The sequence below is a fragment of the Triticum dicoccoides genome, chromosome 2B (genome assembly GCF_002162155.2).
Source record: "Triticum dicoccoides isolate Atlit2015 ecotype Zavitan chromosome 2B, WEW_v2.0, whole genome shotgun sequence".
Taxonomy (NCBI): domain Eukaryota; kingdom Viridiplantae; phylum Streptophyta; class Magnoliopsida; order Poales; family Poaceae; genus Triticum; species Triticum dicoccoides.
Window position 1 is genome coordinate 651,950,047 of NC_041383.1, and position 19,790 is coordinate 651,969,836.

At 42.7% G+C, this 19,790-nt stretch overlaps 1 long non-coding RNA gene across 3 annotated transcripts; it reads left to right on the forward strand.

Annotated features, from left to right (window-relative positions):
* Positions 1-1,286: 1,286 nt before the first annotated feature.
* On the forward strand, positions 1,287-4,251 carry LOC119365409. Of its 3 annotated transcripts, none has more exons than XR_005175517.1 (3): positions 1,287-1,656; positions 2,286-3,094; positions 3,515-4,251. It is a non-coding gene; the product is annotated as an uncharacterized LOC119365409 (long non-coding RNA). The 3 variants fall into 3 exon arrangements; XR_005175516.1 differs by having other exon boundaries at positions 1,287-2,478; positions 3,031-3,094; positions 3,515-4,249; XR_005175518.1 differs by having other exon boundaries at positions 1,287-2,416; positions 3,031-3,094; positions 3,515-4,249.
* The last annotated feature ends 15,539 nt before the right edge of the window (positions 4,252-19,790 follow it).

Here is a 19,790-nt window from a genome sequence, read left to right on the forward strand (position 1 = left end):
CGGTGGTGGCGGCGCACGGCGGCGTGGCACGGGACGGTGGCGCAAGGCGGAGGGGCGGGGCCCGGTGGTGGCGGCGCGCGGCGGCATAGCAGGGGGCGGCGGTGCACTGTTGGTGGAGACGGAAAGTAAGGTCGTGGGTCTCGGGTCGTTCTTTTTTCTCACCCGCACCGATTCGGCTCGAATGTAATAATAGGACTGCGGGTTGATTTTGAAGAAACGCGGGGACTTTTTTGCAAAACCTCCACGACGGACGACCAGAAGCCATACCTGGTTTATTAGTGTATATATCTTTCCCTACTAATAAAGCAAATAGTGCTTCTGGTCGTACGTCACTAAAATTACCCTTGGAGTTGTAAATAATTACCCACCATGCCACCGGTAAGTGGGAAAAAACGGTTCACTTAAATCGCGGATGGCTTATGTTTATTTAAGGTAAGCCCATATCATTCATAACGCGAGGTAGGGTGGCGTGGTGGTATTAGCCTCACGTCTCCATACCTGAGACCCGGGTTCGATTCCTGGTTCTCTCCTTTTCACTTCTTTCTCCTTCTCCTTTTTGTTTTTTCGAGAAATCTTCTCCTTCTCCATTCTCTCCTATTTAGCAGATGGGCCACATGATGTTTCAGTTTTGGCCCAGCCACTTTATTTTTATTTTTTCTATTTTCGGGCACATTCAATTTTTTTTAACTCATAACTTTCAAACCCAAAATCTAACATGTCATATATGGAAATCTCTCAAAAAATCTTCTCCTTCTCCATTCTCTCCTATTTAGCAGATGGGCCACATGATGTTTCAGTTTTGGCCCAGCCACTTTATTTTTATTTTTTCTATTTTCGGGCACATTCAATTTTTTTTAACTCATAACTTTCAAACCCAAAATCTAACATGTCATATATGGAAATCTCTCAAAAAATCATGCAGATTTTAAATATGCTATTATATTAATTATTTCTAAAATTTTGTTTACGACACAACCTTAATTAATATCTTCTTTACATGTGGTATTTTGGAAATGTCGGTTTACCATTGATATTTATGTTGTTAAATAAATTTGAAACATCTTGAGTATTCAAAAATCATCCAATCTTATGCTTTTTGCGAAACACCACTTATCATGTTGTTTGTTGTGTGGCATCGTGAAAGATTTCAAAGGATTCGCCGATGTTGTCAAGTGTGAGCATGATGGATGGATATTTTTTTCCTGTTGCAACGCACGGGCATGTTTTGCTAGTATATATATATATATGCCCTTTGACTTTGCATGCCCTTGAGCCCGCGACCCGCCTAGCGCTCGTCGGCCACCCAACCCCGGCTGCCACCGCACATATCCTCTCCGGCTACACCACCTTGCCCGCTATTTCCTCCAGCCAGATCTGTGAGGCACCCTGAGATTGCTTGCGGCCTTTCTCCTCATACCCCCGGAGTCCCATCCACTGCTCCATCGCCCATCCCAGGTCGGTTTCTACAGTAAGGGCTATGGGGCTGGGCAGGTTAGGCGGATGGATAGTGGGAGCTTCACGACCTAAAGGAGCGGGCGGTGTGGGAGCTGCAAGAGGCCGCCAAGGCCCTCACCGTGTGCCGCGCTGCCGTCAGGATGTACACGCTGTGGTGGCACTGGACAGGCACGTCAGCCACCCTTCCTCAAGCCCACTATGGTCTGTATCCCCTCCCCACCCCACCTACTCGGTTCTCTTGTTTCCCAATCTCTCAGTCTGGTTATATTGTTTTCTCCAAGCTAATTTCAGAAAAGTAGATCTTACTTGTGAGCAAAATCATGAGGCCTGTACTTATTTGGTCGGACAAGCTATATGGATTTGCGGTGAGCTCATTGAATTTCTAGATGTTCCCGAAGGAGTTAATCTGCATACACCTTTTGTGTCCACTGGAAGAAGTAGTAGATGTAATCTGTATTAATCTTGCCATAGGATTTTAAATTCTGAAGAACATGTGTGGCAGCCTGGCAAGGGGTTCTTCTCGGCTGCCTCGGAGGCTCGGACTCAACACTCGAGCCATGGACTTTCATGGACTTCCCCCTCCTACTCTTTGAGTTGCACTGTATATTGTTTACTACTGGTCTTTGAGTAGTATCTTAGTGGCCAGAAGCCGTGAACTGAAAAAATAATGACATCTGTGTATAGAGAACAAATTGACAATGGTCTCTTTTTGTACTATTTTTTTGCAATACTTCTTTGGAGCATTGGGTTCAATTTCCGTGGCTTTCAAATTATGAATCTTTATGAGACACGATAGTTTGTTGTTACATTTTCAACCTTTTCTATTTCAGATAAATATATTACGATCTTCAATGGGTAGCTCCATGTTATATCTGGAGTGAGCTGATAGGAGCAGCAAGCAACAATAGGGAACCAACAGGATCTCTTGTATGAAGATGTTGTTCAGCTACTGCAGATTTCGGTATAAGGTTATTGAAATATTTAATTTCATGCAGGAAGGTCAAGCATGAGTGACATCGTTAAGTAAGTAGATGATTGGATTTTTTCCATTGAACTAGGCTACACTCAGTAAAAGAGCCTTCTATAAAAAAATGTGTTACACATGTTCCAGTATATTCCTCTGTTTGGAATAGAGAAAAGAGCTTTATGCTAAGAATCTACTTGTTTTAGAAGAAACTTCTGTTAATAACTACTTTTCTGCGGGATGTTATCAACTACTCCCTCCGTTCCATAATATAATAACTTTTTTAGACTAGTGTAGTGTCAAAAATGTTCTTATATTATGGGACGGAGGGAGTATTTTGAAATAAAAGGTGTTCTAATAAAATAACTCTTCTCAAGAATATATGAAGGACAGACTGTATGTTATTTTGCTAATTGACAGTGCTTTCAGAAGTAACTTTTATTTAGGACATTAACTGTCAAGGTGACTCATCATTTAGTGAGAACCAACTATTTTACACTTTATCGAAGCATTGATCTGGGTAGATTGCAAGAGCATAATTATTTCTAATTTTTGCTGTTTATATAGTTGATTAAGAAAATCTATCAATTTAGAATTGGTTTTGCTTGCAGGAATTGGCAACAGCCTATTACAGTAATGCTTCCTCTACCCGTCTTTCACTTCACCTAGAGAGAGGTTTGGATCCAGCTTTAATTTCTGAGATGTCACTATGAAATAATACTAAGGCATAAAATCAAATTTTCTTCATGTTATATATTCTGATATATATTCCCAGAGAATATTTGTGTTTTACACTTTTACTTGGCATAAGTTTGGAGAAAAACTGTGAAATTGAAATGATGCTTCTTTAGTCAGTGTAACTACTCCACTGAATTCTAGAAAAAAAATGTGTGACAGAAATAGCTCAGGTTGAGGAGATGAAATTTTATTTTCTCCCCTGTTACGCTTCAACTGTGTAAGTTTTGACTAGATTGTAGCATTGGTAAAGAAGTCCTAGGGTCGTTGTGCAAAGTTATTTATAGTGAATAATGTAGCCCCAACGTGCAGCTTCAGTCGGTAACTGGTGGAATTATTATTAAATGTGCTTTTGTGCAGGTTTCATCCTCTCCTATTTGTGATCTATGGGATTTGCATGTAGTTGGCTGTATATATGTGATAGGTGGCACCACCTGGCAAGCTCTGATGGAGACACACTAGCGGTGGCCACGACATCCCAGCGATGGTTGCCTCAGGCAGAGATCCATGTGGGTTGGCCATCGTCTTTAGGGTGTGAAGCTCCCCCTCAACAGGCGCACCAAGTTCTCCCCAGCTTGCGACGAGTGGTGCTCTCCTGCGATGAGGCTTGTTTACCTAGATCCTGGTCGTTCCTCTGCCAGGAATAACATCCCAACATGTGCATCCGTGGTAAACAATCTCTGTACAGTCACTGCATCGTCGAACCCTTCGCAAGTCTGCAGGCAGAGCCGGCCTGGAGGTCCTTCGACCATAACCCAAGACCAGCGCATTTTGACAAAATCACGATCACCCAACGACTACGACATGTGGATTATTAGATGACCACTAATGCGGCCATGGAGCTTTGTTATTTTTAGATGACCTCTCTTGCCAATTTCAGTGCCAATCGAGCCTCAAAACGGTACTACAAAATTCAGAAAGAAGTTTATTCTTTTTGGTGAATGCAAAATTCAGACAGTGAATGCTTGTTGGTGACTACAAAATTCTGAGTAAAAGAACTGTTTAATTTCTTTTGGAGAATGATATTTTTTAGCTTCATGTGGGTTTGTAATATGAGAGGTTGAACACTGCATTTTGGGTTACAAGTCTCATATGGTATTGGCAAACTTTTACACCTGATGCATAGATGCTACTTCTGGTGCTAAGCAGCTAATAGTGTTGATGCTTGTTATACCATTCACTTTCAACAACACTTGATTGTACATTTCAAAGTATTTGGGTTCATTGAAAACTAGGGTTCATGATTTAGTAAGACACCTATTCATCACCTCAGCATTGCAATTTAATTTACTTCATAGTACCTTTGCTTTTTGTTATTTTTGGATGTTTCAGGAAGACACAAATCTGCGGATAGAACATGGAGAAGAACTCCACTGTATAATCCACTAATATGAATAATCCAATGGATTAGGATGGTGTTTCAAGGATTCAAATCAACTAGGATAGCTTAGGTAAATAGATCGGACGTCCCTGCAGTGTCATTTGGAATTTGGAATTGTCATTTTTATCTGAATGATAGCGTCATCACTGTCTAATGGTTAGAAAAAACGGCGCGGCAAAGCGCGCCTAAACTTCTACTCCCTCCGTTCCTAAATAAGTCTTTGGAGACACTCCACTATGAACCACATACGGAGTAAAATGAATGAACTACACTCTAAAATGCATCCATATACATCCGTATGTGGTCCATAGTGAAATCTCTACAAAGACTTATATTTAGGAACGGAGGGAGTAGTATATAATATATGTCCAAAAATTATGTTAGTTGCTGAGGAGCTCTGGAATAATACAATTAGCTCTTACAAAAATTGGCATAAGAAAATAATTTAGTTTAGTATTATTTAAAAAACAGAAACAAATGTCAGAAAATAGAAAAGAAAACAAAAGAAGAAACTTACCTATGCAGCCGACACTGTGCAGCCTGGCCTGGTCCAGCGGCCTAGCAGGCCGGCCCAGCTGACTGGCGATGCCAGTCGTCGTCCTCCTGGCGCCAGGAGGACGATGGGCACGCGCCCGCCGCCCGCGCGCATGTGCGCCACCTCCTGCCTGGCCTTCCCCTCGTCGCCCTGGATGCCCCGCACGACGCCACGCACCGACCCGGACCTCTCTCACTCCTCGCTCTCCCTCCTCCCCTGGATCTCTCCCTCTCTCTGCGACCAAGCACAGCCGTCGTTGCAGCTCACCACCGACGCGCTCCCTGCCGTCCCCTCGCACTCTCTCCGTGTCCACGAGCTCCGCCTCCTCGTGCTGAAGCCCTCCACCGAGCCACGCAAGATGGAGCGCTCCGAGGAGCCGCCATCGTCGTCGTCTTCACCTTCCGCCGCCGCAGATCGCCATCACCGCCCCGTCGTCTCCAGCGCGTCCCCGGCCACACCGAGCAGCCCTGCAAGTCCACTGTGAGCTCCTGCTCCGTTTCACCCTCTCCGTTCTACTGTTTTGTGCCGTAGCCGAGCTAACCGCCAGGGCCGTAGCACCTCGCCGCCATCCATGTCGCCACCGTCGTGCTAGCCACCGCAGCTTGCAACCGCGCGTGCCACCGTGCTCCTAGTGATGCCAGGAGGCCGTAGAGACCCTCCGCAGCTCCTGTCGTGCACCATAGCACCGCGCGCGCACCTGGGCGAGCTCCGGCCGCCGCTTCGAGCTTGTTTCCGGCGAGCTCCGGCACCCCCGCACCCTCCCACTTGCTGCAACCGACGCGGACGAGCCTCAGCTCCTCGCCCGTGGTCTCCGCCGCATGTTTGGTCGCCGGAGCGACGATCCCGCGCCCCTTCGCCGTGTTCGGCCTCGCCGGCGGCTAAACGCCGGAGAGTTGACCGGGTTTGACCCCTGTTGACCCATATTTGACCCGTGTGGGTCAATGACTAGTGGGACCCGGCTCTGGTTAATTTCAGTTAAGTTTAGTGTTAGTGTTAGTTAATCATTTGTTTAACCCTGAGTCACTGACGTGTGGACCCCACATGTCAGGTTTGACCTGGTCAGCACCGTTGACCTACTGACGCATGCATGACGCAGTGCTGTCGCAGTTATTCATTTTCTGGTTTTAAAATAAATTAGGAAAATCCAGAAATTGTTATAAACTTCAAAAATTCATAGAAATTCAACCGTAGCTCAGATTGAAATAATTTATATATGAAAAATTATCAGAAAAATGCAATCTATCCATATGTATTAGTTTCATGCATGACAAAACAACTTATACCTAATGTATAAGTGAAACATATAAATGGTATTTATAAAGACTTATTTTGGAGTTGCATTTGAATCTTTGGCTCAAATGGACTTCACCCAAATGAATGCTATTTGCATTAGTTCAAGCAACATCACATATTAATGCCATGTTCATGCATCATATTGTTGCATATGCTTGTATATTGATTGTCGACACCGTTTCTTCTTGATAGGTCCTGCTCCGGAGAGTGCTCCAGAGTACTTGTCTGTGGAGCAGTGCCCCCTGTTGATCTACCAGGCAAGCGAACCCCCTTGTTCATTCCAATACAATCCTACTCTCTTGTGGCACCCCGGCTCAGAGCAACCGGTTTACCTTGCATTGCCAGCCCAGAGACCATGTCTTCTGGCAACACAGAACATCTTGGTACAGAAAACAACCGCTTTATTGATGCTAGCAGAACATGGTTCATATTACAACAAGTTAGGAGGCCAAGAGGCACCCACAGTGCGGCTGAACAATATGTACATTATTTAATGAACATAAGGGGGCCTCGATCATGACAAGTACGCGGCAGCGTTACGACGATGAAGCGGGACTCCATAGCACAGGGACACCAATGTGAACACGATCTAGACTCGAACAGCACTCCGTTCCAACGAACCTTTCCTGAACTCTGGCATGACACATCAGGTTAGTACATTGAATGTACTTGTAAGCTCACAACAACATAAACATAATGACAAACAATATCATGATATTAACCAATTCAATCATCAATGCAAAATCATACTATGGATGCAGTGAATGAATTCTCGTGCCTCAAGTCCCACGGACTTGCTTACCAATAGGTTACCACATAACCAAACGATGATCTTTCTCGGATCACAAACGGACCAACCTCATGGTCATCAAACGGGTTACCTCGTAACCAAACGGTGATCTTTCTCGGATCACAAACGGACCAACAACTTGGTCATCAAACGGGTTACCTCGTAACCAAACAGTGATCTTTCTCGGATCACAAACGGACCAACAACTTGGTCATCAACATCAACATGGTTTTCCAACCATCCAACAGTGCCATGTTATTAAATTAGTGTGCAAGATTTATTAAACGTTGACCCATGGTGTGACCTACTTTCGAGCGTGTCCGTAACCGTGGACTCGGTTATCGATAGATTTAATACACTCTGCAGAGGTAGCGCACTCTACCCACACCAAGGAACCCATGGCCTCGCATTCCCATTCGGGTGGACCAACGGCATTCCAACAAAACCCCTCCATTGCCATGACACTCTCCCGGTCCCTCCGACTAACTCCCCACTGGGCTAAGTCATGGGTGGCCCCGTGTCTACCCCAACACCAACGGCCACCGTCGTGGAAAAAATGGCCACCATCATGGCAAAACGGTCCCAAACAGGGACAAGGTACCATAACAACATCAACAGGCACACAAGGTTATGTGTGCTTACCGGGCCAGGGTACCGCATGCCCATAACCTTCCCTCGTTGGAGGTACCGACCAGAGGCATGACAATGGACCGAATAAAGGTCTTCCCATAAAGGCAAATGTGGTTGCACTGGGAAAACTCGATTCAGTGGCACCATGACCCGATCAATGATATGTTCAAGTTGATTTATTACTAGGTTCAACTTAAAATAAAAATAACTGATGTCATGATATGCCATGAAAATGCACTCATATAACATGCTTCACTAAAAATCAGAACAATACCGGGTCAACTAAATCAAGCACTAACCAAACATTTCAGAAACTCATGGCACTATTCTGGTCATTTTTATGCAGCAACTAATCATGGCAATAACTCATCATAATTATTTTCTTAACCAAGAAAATATTATCCCAACTAGTTCTTTTCCATAAGAAAATTATTTCTCCATAAAGTAGCATAACTTATAATAACTTAAAACTAACTTAGTTAACTTATTAACTTACTGTAACTCAACATGACCTCCTATTCTAGCTTTCAACAGAATGAAAACAGCTATTTATATTGTTGATTAAATGCATGAACTAAATTTAATCATTCAAGTTGAAAATAAATCACAAATATTGCAATGGCACCATGAAAATGTTGCTGTGGCTTGCCTTAGTGCAGATGAGGGTCACACTCCTCTTGGCGATCCTCAAGACAAGCTTCACCTTCTGAAAACAATTATAAACACAAAAAGAAAACATCAAGAAACACGCTGAAATTCACCAGAAAATCTGTGCAGCAGTGAAAAATCTCATCTTTGGTGTGCTGCTAGAGATTTTCATAATGAACACAATGCAAAAAGAATCAATTCATTTCGACTTATGGTTAAAAAGTTGTGGCGGTTTGAAGCTCTATGGAATTAATTGAATTTGAATTAATATAAACAGAACAGGGGGGTGACGTCGAAAGCGTAAACCCCGCGGGGCGCCTCCACTCGTACCGCTTCGGTTGCGGCCAGAGTGGCTTACAGGGGCCCCGCTAGTCAGGTGAGAGGGAGGGGGAGAGAGAGAGAGAGAGGGCACGACGGGGCTTCACCGGAGCGCACGTTGGCGAGGAGGGCGACTTGGCCCGATCTGGAGGGATGGACCGAAAGAGCAGAGAGAGGCGCACCAGCCCGTACCCATAGAACAGCTAGGGGTGGTCGGACGGCGATGAAAAAAGCTTCTCCAGCAGCGGCAGAGGGCTGAGGGCGTCGGAGTTGGAGATGACGACGACGAGGGGTTGCCCCAGTGGCTCCAACCGACTCGTATGGCACCACTGAAGCACGATGGAGGCCCTGGAGGAGTCGCCTGGGCTTGGGAGGGGCTGGAGCAGTGCGGACGGGTAGAGGGGATCGCCGGCGAGCTCAAGCTCGGGGACGGCGGCCCGAGGCCTGCCCGGCCGGGCTACGACTACCTACGAGTTTGTGGAGTGATTGAGTGGAGCTGGGAATGATCAAGAAGGCTGGGGGGCTAGATTTATAGCTGAGCGGAGCGAGGGGATCGGGCTCCGCCGGAGGACACCTGGACGCTGCGCCCGGCGACGAACAACATCAGTGAGCGAGGGGGAAGGCGGCGCAGCTCTTGCGGGCACTATGAACGGACGGAGACGAGCACGGAACGCGGGGGTGGCGACAAACACAGTGCACAACGCACTATTGGGTTGGCCGGACCGTGCCCGTGCTCGCTGCAGTGAGCTCCGGCATCGTCGAGCGCCAGGGGGGAGTTAATGGCATCGGGATGATGATGGTGGTGGGGTTTGGCAAGCTTCGGCAGGCGGGGAAGCGAGCACGCGCCGAACAGAGCGCTCGGCAGCACTCAGAGCGCGGCGACAAACATGCTGGCATCACGCACACACATGGTCACCGCGTGCACTGTGGCATATAGCCACGACTGGCCCCAAATTTCGTGTCTGGCTGGTAGTCCTTAGTGTTTAGGTTAGGTCCAAGGCTTTGATTTGAGCTAAGGTGCAGTAAACTGTGTTTTTACTTCGTTGCAAGTTACTGGTCAGTAACTTTGAGAGCTTGCTGTGGTTAAACGGCTGGGAGTTGGGAGCTGTGCTTTGGTGGTTAGCAATCATCTAGGAGGGTAGTGATGCACAAGAAAATGCAGCCTCATTGGAGCAAGTAAAATGGTAGTTGCTGTAGAAACTACCATTTCTGTCCAAAACAGAAAATAATTTCTGTAGCAAAATATTACAAAAAGTGGTGTCATATTTTTGCTCAGGGAGGTGCCCTAGGGTTCAAAGGATTTTTGTGAATTTTCTCAGATTTTTGTGGGCAAAAAAATTGGGGTTGCTTTGGAGCACAAGTTTCTAGTTAGGGTTTCTGAGAGGAAAATGAATATTTTTCATTTAAGAAAAATATCCATGATATTATTTTGAGGTAGACCAGAGAAAAAATAATGGCTAGGGAGAGAAATGAGCCACTTGGGTGCAAACCAAGGTGATGCCCAAGTGTTTAAGTCCAATTGAAATGATTCAAATGCCAAAATTCAAATCAAATCCAGAAAAAGAAAGGAGGGCAAAACCAGGCTGTCACATCTCTCGCTCCTGCTCTCTGTTATTGCATTAGGACAACAATAATTCAACTGCTACTTTATGCTGCAGTAGTTGAACCCATTCCTCTGCATGACCTGTCATTGCCATAGTAAATAGTTGAAACCCACTAGCATGTGTAGGAGTTGATTGAAGCCATGTTGTGTTCCTACCATGCCCTGCCTGCTATTGCTTAGAGTGTGTCAGGTCTGATTCATTGGGAATGAATTGGAGTTTTATGCTATGTTCTGATGCTAAGGGTGAAGTGTGTGAACACGATTTGGTAAAGGTAGCGGTGAGAGGCCATGTAGGAGTACATGGTGGGTTGTCTCACTGGAACCATCCTTAAGCACCGAGTTCTGTGTATGTCATCCAATGACTAGCTACTACCATGCATTGGAATGCTTAAGTGCTCCTCTCGACTTATTAACCGACTTGATCTCTGTCTAGGAGTCGCAACTAGTTTCTGGTGTTTGTAGGTAGTGTTATTTTTCTACCAAGTGGCACCCGACAGAGTGGGCTTTGGACAGACTAGGCACACATGGCCTGGTGTACCGAGTGGCACCCGGATGGTGGCTCGGGAACCCTGCACACATCGTTTGGGGCCGTGATGGAAACCTCGGCCGGGCTCCCTTGCGGATAGAACCCGAATAGGCGATAAACCTGGACTAGAGTCTTGTGTGGTTAGTCAGGTCGTGACCGACACCCTCGCCAGACTTCCGCTTGAAGTTTGCCGAGATACATGATGTGTACATGGTGGTAAGTGGCGAGAGCGTGTGTGAATAAGTACACCCCTGCAGGGTTAACATGATCTATTTGAATAGCCGGGTTCGCGGTTATGGACTTCTTGGATGCTTACATGGTACATAGACAACTTGAAGTGGATACTCTAAAATGCTCAAGACAAGTGTGAGTGCTATGGATGGCCTTATCATAGGGATACGTGGATGAATCCATAGTTGAGTATTGTGTGGTGATTAGTGGACTCGTGTGCGCTGTCTCACCACAAAGAAGTTACTCGTAGTCGTAGAACAGGATAGCCACTGAGTCAAGCTGGCTTGCTGCAACTAAACCCCACATTACCTTCTTGATACAAATGCATGTATGATAGGATCTGATGTAAGTCTTGCTGAGTACCTTTGTACTCACATTGCTTTATTTATGTTTTTGCAGCGGAGACTTCGGTCTTACTAGTTTCCGTGGACGTGTAATGTGTATTGCTATGTGTGGGATCCGACAACCTAGTTGTTTATTCTTGGTAGCCTCTCTTATGGGAAAATGTCACCTGGTGCTTCCACTGAGCCATGGTAGCTTGCTACTACCCCGGAACACTTAGGATAGCCGGCATGTGTCCTTGTTCGTTCCTGTGTCTGTCCCTTTGGGGAAATGTCACGCGTTATTCCCTTAAGTCCTTGTAGCTTGCTATGACTTGGGTTCATACGTTGTTGATTGACACGTTCATTGCTGGGTCATGTATGCCTGTTCCTGTAAGTTTGTGCCACCTTGGGTTTACGACTAGTCATGTCGGCCCGGGTTCTCTGTCATATGGATGCTAGCGACACAATCATATACGTGAGCCAAAAGGCGCAAACGGTCCCGGGCCAGGTAAGGTGGCACCCGTGGGAATACCGTGCGTGAGGCCGCAAAGTGATATGATGTGTTACATGCTAGATCATTGTGACTTAGGATCGGGGTACCTACACCGGTCCACCCACATATCAAATTATCAAAGTACCAAACATGAATTAAGCCAACATTATGAAAGTGACTAGATGGAATTCCCATGTACCCTCAAGAACACTTTGCTTATCATAAGAAACCGTTTTAGCCTGTCGTTTGCCTCAAAAGGATTGGGCTACCTTACTGCACTTTTGTTAATACTATCATTACTTGCTCGTTACAAATTATCTTGCTATCGAACTACTCCGCTACTTACAATTTTAGCACTTGCAGACAATACCTTGCTAAAAACCAGTTGTCATTTCCTTCTGCTCCTTGTTGGGTTCGACACTCTTACTTATCAAAAAGGCTACAATTGACCCCATATACTTGTGGGTCATCAAGGCTATTTTCTGGCACTGTTGCCGGGGAGTGAAGCACTCTTGGTAAGTGGAAGTTGGTAAGGAAACATTATTACTACGTGCTGAAATTTATTGTCACTTGCTACTATGGAAAACAATCCTTTGAGGGGTTTGTTCGGGGTACCTTCACGTCGACCGGAACCACAATTAGTTGCCCCTCAACCTACTGCACCTACTGAAAATGTTCAATATGAAATCCCTTCGGGTATGTTAGAACAACTGCTAGCTAATCCTTATGCAAGAGATGGAACCAAACATCCTGATATGCACTTGATATATGTGGATGAAATTTGTGTATTGTTTAAGCTTGCAGGTTTTCCCAGAGATGAAGCTAATAAGAAGTTTTTCCCTTTATCTTTGAAGGGAAAAGCATTGACATGGTATAGGTTATGCAATGATATTGGATCTTGGAACTGGAGTCGATTGAAATTGGAATTTCATCAAAAAAATTATCCTATGCATCTAGTTCATCGTGATCGGAATTATATGTATAATTTTTGGCCTCGTGAAGGAGAAAGTATCGCTCTAGCTTGGGGGAGGCTTAAGTCAATGTTATATTCATGCCCCAATCATGAGCTCTCAAGATAAATTATTATTCAGAATTTCTATGCCCGGCTTTCTCGTAATGATCAAACCATGCTCGATACTTCTTGTACTGGTTCTTTTATGAAGAAGACTATTGAATTCCGGTGGGATCTTTTAGAAATAATTAAACACAACTTTGAAGATTGGGAACTCGACAAAGGTAAAGAGTCAGGTATTGAGCCTAAGTTTGATTGTGTTAAATCTTTTATGAATACTGATGCTTTTCAAAAGTTTAGCACTAAATATGGACTTGATTCTGAGATAGTAGCTTCCTTTTGTGAACCTTTTTCTACTCATGTTGATCTCCCTAAGGAGAAGTGGTTTATATATCACCCACCTATTAAATAAGAAATTAAGGAACCGGTGAAAGCTAAAGAAAAAACTATCATTTACAATGTTGATCCAATTGTTCCCACTGCTTATATTGAAAACCTACCTTTCCCTGTTAGCATGAAGGAACATGCTAAAGCTTCAACTGTGGTTAACAAAAGTTATGTTAGAACAGCCAAACCAGATGAAAAAAATTAGAGTTGAACCTAGTGTTTATATGGTTACAGATCTCTTGGTTGATAATATTGATGTGCGTGTTATTTACTTCTGTGATGAAGCTTCTAGAATTGCTAAACCGGATAAAAAGGGTAAACATAGACCAGTTGTTGGCATGCTTGTTTTCTCAGTTAAGATAGGAGATCACTCTTATCATGGGTTACGTGACCTAGGTGCTAGTGTGAGTGCTATTCCTTTTTCACTATATGAAGAAATTAAGAATGAAATAGCACCTGCTGAAATAGAAGACATAGATGTTACTATTAAACTTGCCAATAGAGATACTATATCACCAATTGGGATTCTTAGAGATGTTAAAGTCTTGTGTGGGTAAATAGAATACCCTACTGATTTTCTTGTTCTTGGTTCCCCACAAGATGACTTTTGTCCCATTTTTTTGGTAAACCTTTCTTGAACATCGTCAATGCCAGAATAGATTATGAGAAACAAACTGTCGGTGTTAGCTTTTGTGATGTATCTGATGAATTTAATTTTTCCAGGTTTAGTAGATAACCTCATAAGAAAGATTTGCCTAGTAAGGATGAAATTATTGGTCTTGCTTCTATTGTTGTGCCTCTTACTGATCATTTGGAACAATATTTGCTAGACCATGAAAATGATTTGCATATGCATGAAAGTAATGAAATAGATATAATCTTTTTTGAACAACGACTTCTGCTTAAACACAATTTGCCTATTGAAACTCTAGGAGGTCCTCCTCCACCTAAAGGTGATCCTGTGTTTGAATTAAAACAATTGCTAGACACTTTGAAATATGCTTATCTGGATGAGAAAAAGATATATCCTGTTATTATTAGTGCTAACCTTTCAGAACATGAAGAAGAAAGATTATTGAAAGTTCTAAGGAAGCACAGAGCTGCTATTGGATATACTCTTGATGATCTTAAGGGCATTAGTCCCACTCTATGTCAGCACAAGATTAATATGGAACCTGATGCTAAACCCGTTGTTGATCACCAACGTTGGTTAAATCCTAAGATGAAAGAAGTGGTAAGAACGGAAATATTGAAACTTCTAGAAGCAGGTATAATATATCTATAGCTGATAGTAGATGGGTGAGTCTTGTTCATTGCGTCCCTAAGAAGGGAGGTATTATTGTTGTTCCTAATGATAAGAATGAGCTCATTCCACAAAGAATTGTCACAAGCTATAGGATGATAATTGATTATAGAAAACTAAATAAAGCTACTAGAAAATATCATTACCCTCTGCCTTTTATCGATCAAATGTTAGAAAGATTATCCAAGCACACACATTTTTGCTTCCTTGATGGATACTCTGGCTTTTCACAAATACCTGTTTTACAATCTGATCAATAAAAGACCACTTTTACTTGTCCTTTTGGAACATTTTCTTATAGACATATGCCTTTTGGTTTATGTAATGAACCTGCTATCTTTCAAAGATGTTTGACTGCTATATTCTCTGATTTTTGTGAAAAGATTGTTGATGTTTTCATTGATGACTTTTCTGTTTATGGGACGTCTTTTGATGACTGTTTAAGCAATCTTGATCGAGTCTTCCAGAGATGTGAACAAACAAATCTCATCTTGAATTGGGAGAAGTGCCACTTTATGGTTAACGAAGGTATTGTCTTGGGCCATCAAATTTCTGAAAGAGGCATTGAGGTGGACAAAGCCAAGGTTGATGCAATTGAGAAAATGACATGTACCAAAGATACCAAAGGTATTCGTAGTTTCCTTGGTCATGCTGGTTTCTATAGGAGGTTTATCAAAGACTTTTCTAAAATTTCTAGGCCTCTTACGAATCTTTTGCAAAAGGATATTCCCTTCGTTTTTGATGATGATTGTATGGAAGCCTTTGAAACACTAAAGAAAGCCTTAGTTACTGCACCTGTTGTTCAACCACCTGATTGGAACTTGCCTTTTGAGATTATGTGTGATGCTAGTGATTATGCTGTTAATGCTGTTCTAGGGCAAAGAGTTCATAAGAAACTGAATGTTATTCATTATACTAGTAAAAATCTAGACAGTGCTCAACGAAATTATGCTACTACTGAAAAAGAATTCCTAGCAGTGGTGTGATACGTCTCCAACGTATCTATAATTTTTGATTGTTCCATGCTATTATATAACCTGTTTTGGATGTCTATGGGCTTTATTTTACACAATTATATCATTTTTGGGACTAACCTACTAACCTGAGGCCCAGCCCGTATTGCTGTTTTTTGCCTATTTCAGTATTTCGAAGAAAAGGAATATCAAACGGAGTCCAAATGGAATGAAACCTTCGGGGGCGTGATTTTTGGAACGAACATGATCCGAGTGCAAGTCAAGAAGCAGCCGAAGCGCCCCCCTATCTCGTGGGCCCCTCGGGCGGCCACCGACGTACTTCTTCCTCCTATATAAGCCTACATACCCCGAAAACATCCAGGGAGCCACCGAAGAAATATTTCCACCACTGTAACCTTCTGTATCCGCGAGATCCCATCTTGGAGCCGTCGCCGGTGTTCTGCCGGAGGGGGAATCCACCATGGAGGGCTTTTACATCAACACCATAGCCCCTCCAATGAGTTGTGAGTAGTTTACCACAGACCTTCGGGTCCATAGTTATTAGCTAGATGGCTTCTTCTCTCTTTTTGTATCTCAATACAATGTTCTCCCCCTCTCTCTCTTGTGGAGATCTATTCAATGTAATCTCTTTTTGCGGTGTGTTTGTCGAGATCCGATGAATTGTGGGTTTATGATCAAGTTTATCTATGAATAATATTTGAATCTTCTCTGAATTCTTTTATGTATGATTAATTTATCTTTGCAAGTCTCTTCGAATTATCGGTTTGGTTTGGCCTACTAGATTGATCTTTCTTGCCATGGGAGAAGTGCTTAGCTTTGGGTTCAATCTTGCGGTGTTCTTACCAAGTGACAGAAAGGGTTGCAAGACACGTATTGTATTGTTGCCATCGAGGATAAAAAGATGGGGTTTATATCATATTGCTTGAGTTTATCCCTCTACATCATGTTATCTTTCTTAATGCGTTACTCTGTTCTTATGAACTTAATACTCTAGATGCATGCTGGATAGCGATCGATGTGTGGAGTAATAGTAGTAGATGCAGGCAGGAGTTGGTCTACTTGTTGCAAACGTGATGCCTATATACATGATCATGCCTAGATAGTCTCATAATTATTCGCTTTTCTATCAATTGCTCGACAGTAATTTGTTCACCCACCGTAATACTTATGCTATCTTGAGAGAAGCCTCTAGTGAAACCTATGGCCCCCGGGTCTATCTTTTATCATATAAGTTTCCAATCTACTTTTATTTGCATCTTTATTTTCTGCATTTATATTATAAAATACCAAAAATATATTTATGTTATCATATTATCTCTATCAGATCTCACTTTCGCAAGTGGCCGTGAAGGGATTGACAACCCCTTTATCGCGTTGGTTGCGAGTTCTTTGTTTGTTTGTGTATGTTCGTGGGACTTGTGAGGAGCCTCCTACTGGATTGATACCTTGGTTCTCAAAAACTGAGGGAAATACTTATGCTACTGTGTTGCATCACCCTTTCCTCTTCAAGGAAAACCAACGCAAGCTCAAGACGTAGCATGGTGTTTGCTTGTGATAAATTCTGATCTTACATTGTTGATTCTAAAGTAACTGTTCACACCGATCATGCTGCTATAAAATATCTTATGGAAAAGAAAGATGCTAAACCTAGACTCATTAGGTGGGTTCTTCTGCTACAAGAATTTGATTTTCATATCACTGATAGGAAAGGAGCAGAGAATCCCGTAGCTGATAACGTGTCTAGGCTTGAAAATATTCTTGATGACTCACAACCTATTTATGATAGCTTCCCTGATGAATAACTAGCTGCAATAAATGTTTCTCGTAGTACACCTTGGTATGCTGACTATGCTAATTATATTGTTGCTAAATACATACCACCTAGCTTCACATACCAATAAAAGAAAAAAAATCTTCTATGATTTAAGACATTACTTTTGGGATGACCCACATCTTTATAAAGGAGTAGATGGTATTATTACACATTGTGTACCTGAGCATGAACAGGAACAAATCCTACGGAAATGTCACTCTGAAGCTTATGGAGGACATCATGCGGGAGACAGAACCGTTCATAAGGTATTGCAATATTGTTATTATTGGCCTATCTCTTCAAGGATGCCCATAAGTTTGTCTCATCTTGTGATGAATGCCAAAGAATAGGTAATATCGATAAGCGTCAAGAAATGCCTAGGAATTATTCACTTGTTGTTGAACCATTCGATGTTTGGGGATTTGACTTTATGGGACCTTTTCCTTCCTCTAATGGGTATACACATATTTTGGATGATGTTGATTATGTTACTAAGTGGGTAGAAGCTATTCCAACTAGTAGTGTTGATCATAACACCTCTATTATAATGCTTAAGGAAGTTATTTTCCCAAGGTTTGGAGTCCCTAGATATTTAATGACTAATGGTGGTTCACACTTCATTCATGGTGCTTTCCGTAAAATGCTTGCTAAGTATGATGTTAACCATAGAATTGCATCACCTTATCATCCTCAGTCTAGTGGTCAAGTTGAACTTAGCAATAGAGAAATAAAACTAATCTTACAAAAGACTGCCAATATGTCCCGGAGGAATTGGTCTAAGAAATTAGATGATGCACTTTGGGCATATAGAACAGCATATAAAAATCCTATTGGTATGTCTCCATATAAAATGGTTTATGGAAAAGCTTGTCGTTTGCCTCTTGAGTTAGAACACAAAGCATTTTGGGCAATAAAAGAACTCAATTATGATTTCAAACTTGCTGGGGAAAATAGGTTATTTGATGTTAGCTCATTAGATGAATGGAGAACCCAGGATTATGAAAATGCAAAATTATTTAAAGAAAAAGTTAAAAGATGGCATGACAAAAGAATCCAAAAGTGCGAGTTCAAGGTTGGAGAATATGTTCTTTTGTACAACTCTCATTTCAGATTCTTTGCAGGAAAACTCCTCTCCAAATGGGAGGGACCCTATGTCATTGAGGAGGTCTATCGGTCCGGAGCTATGAAAATAAATAATGCCGAAGGGACTAACCCGAAGGTTGTCAACGGGCAACGAATAAAACATTATATCTTAGGTACACCCATTAATGTTGAAAGCAATTATGCAAACTTTGACACCGGAAGAACACATAAAGGAAACCTTCCGGAACACTCCAGAACCATGAAAAAAGGAAGGTACATGATACGGTAAGTAAACAAACTCCAAAAAATCCGCAAAAATATTTTTTTGTTAGTTTTGGAATATTTAGAAAATTAGGAAAATAAGAAACTTCCAGGAAAGTGACCCTGGTGGGCACGATACACCAGGGCGCGCCAGGCATGCCTGGCGTGCCGAGGTGGGTTGTGCCCACCTCAGGTACTTTCCGTACTCCGTTTTTCTTCTTTTCTACTTGTTCCCCAAGATAAAAGAAAATCTATATATACCTCCAGCCCGAACCTGTTAACCTCCGTATCGCGGAGAAATCTCATGTTTTCTTTTCTCTCTGTTTTCCTGTCAGATCTGGAATTATGTCATCCCAAGACTCAAAGGGTGAGAGCTATGTTGTAGATTACATTGCAAAATCCAAGGTATATGGGGATGTGGATCATTATGGTTGGACTTCGAAGGAAGAAGAAGACCATGATCCCAAGAAGAAGGAGGAGACGGGCTTGGAGGAGGATGAAGTTACATTGCCCCAACCTAGGGACATGAAAATAAGCAGGATTTATGCAAAAAGGTGTTGGGGCTTGAGCGGGAGATCCGTGAACTGGAAGATGAGAATTCTGTCCTGAAGCGTAAGCTAAGGAAGAAAGGCAAACCTTCTACTTCATCACCACCATCTTCTTCTTCACCACCAAAGGGAAACTGAGTATTGTGTATGGGCACTCCCCTTGGCTGTCGCCAAGCTTGTGGGAGGTGCCCCGGTATTGTATCATCTCCACTTACTTTTGCCTTTACTTTCTTAGTTCGATCCATGGTTATCTTTTGCTATTAGATGAATAAAATTTTATTTCGATCCTTTCTTTGTGTGAGTTTGCTTAGTGATCAATCCTTGTAATCGTGTGTGAGATATATAATAAAGTTTAGTTTGAGTTTTTCCTTCTTCATTTTCTTGCTGCAATAAAAAGAAAGGATAAAAAAGAAAAGAAAGAGCATATGCTAGTCTTATGGTAAGCGATGACATTACATAAGGAAAAGTATAAGTAGAAAACGTT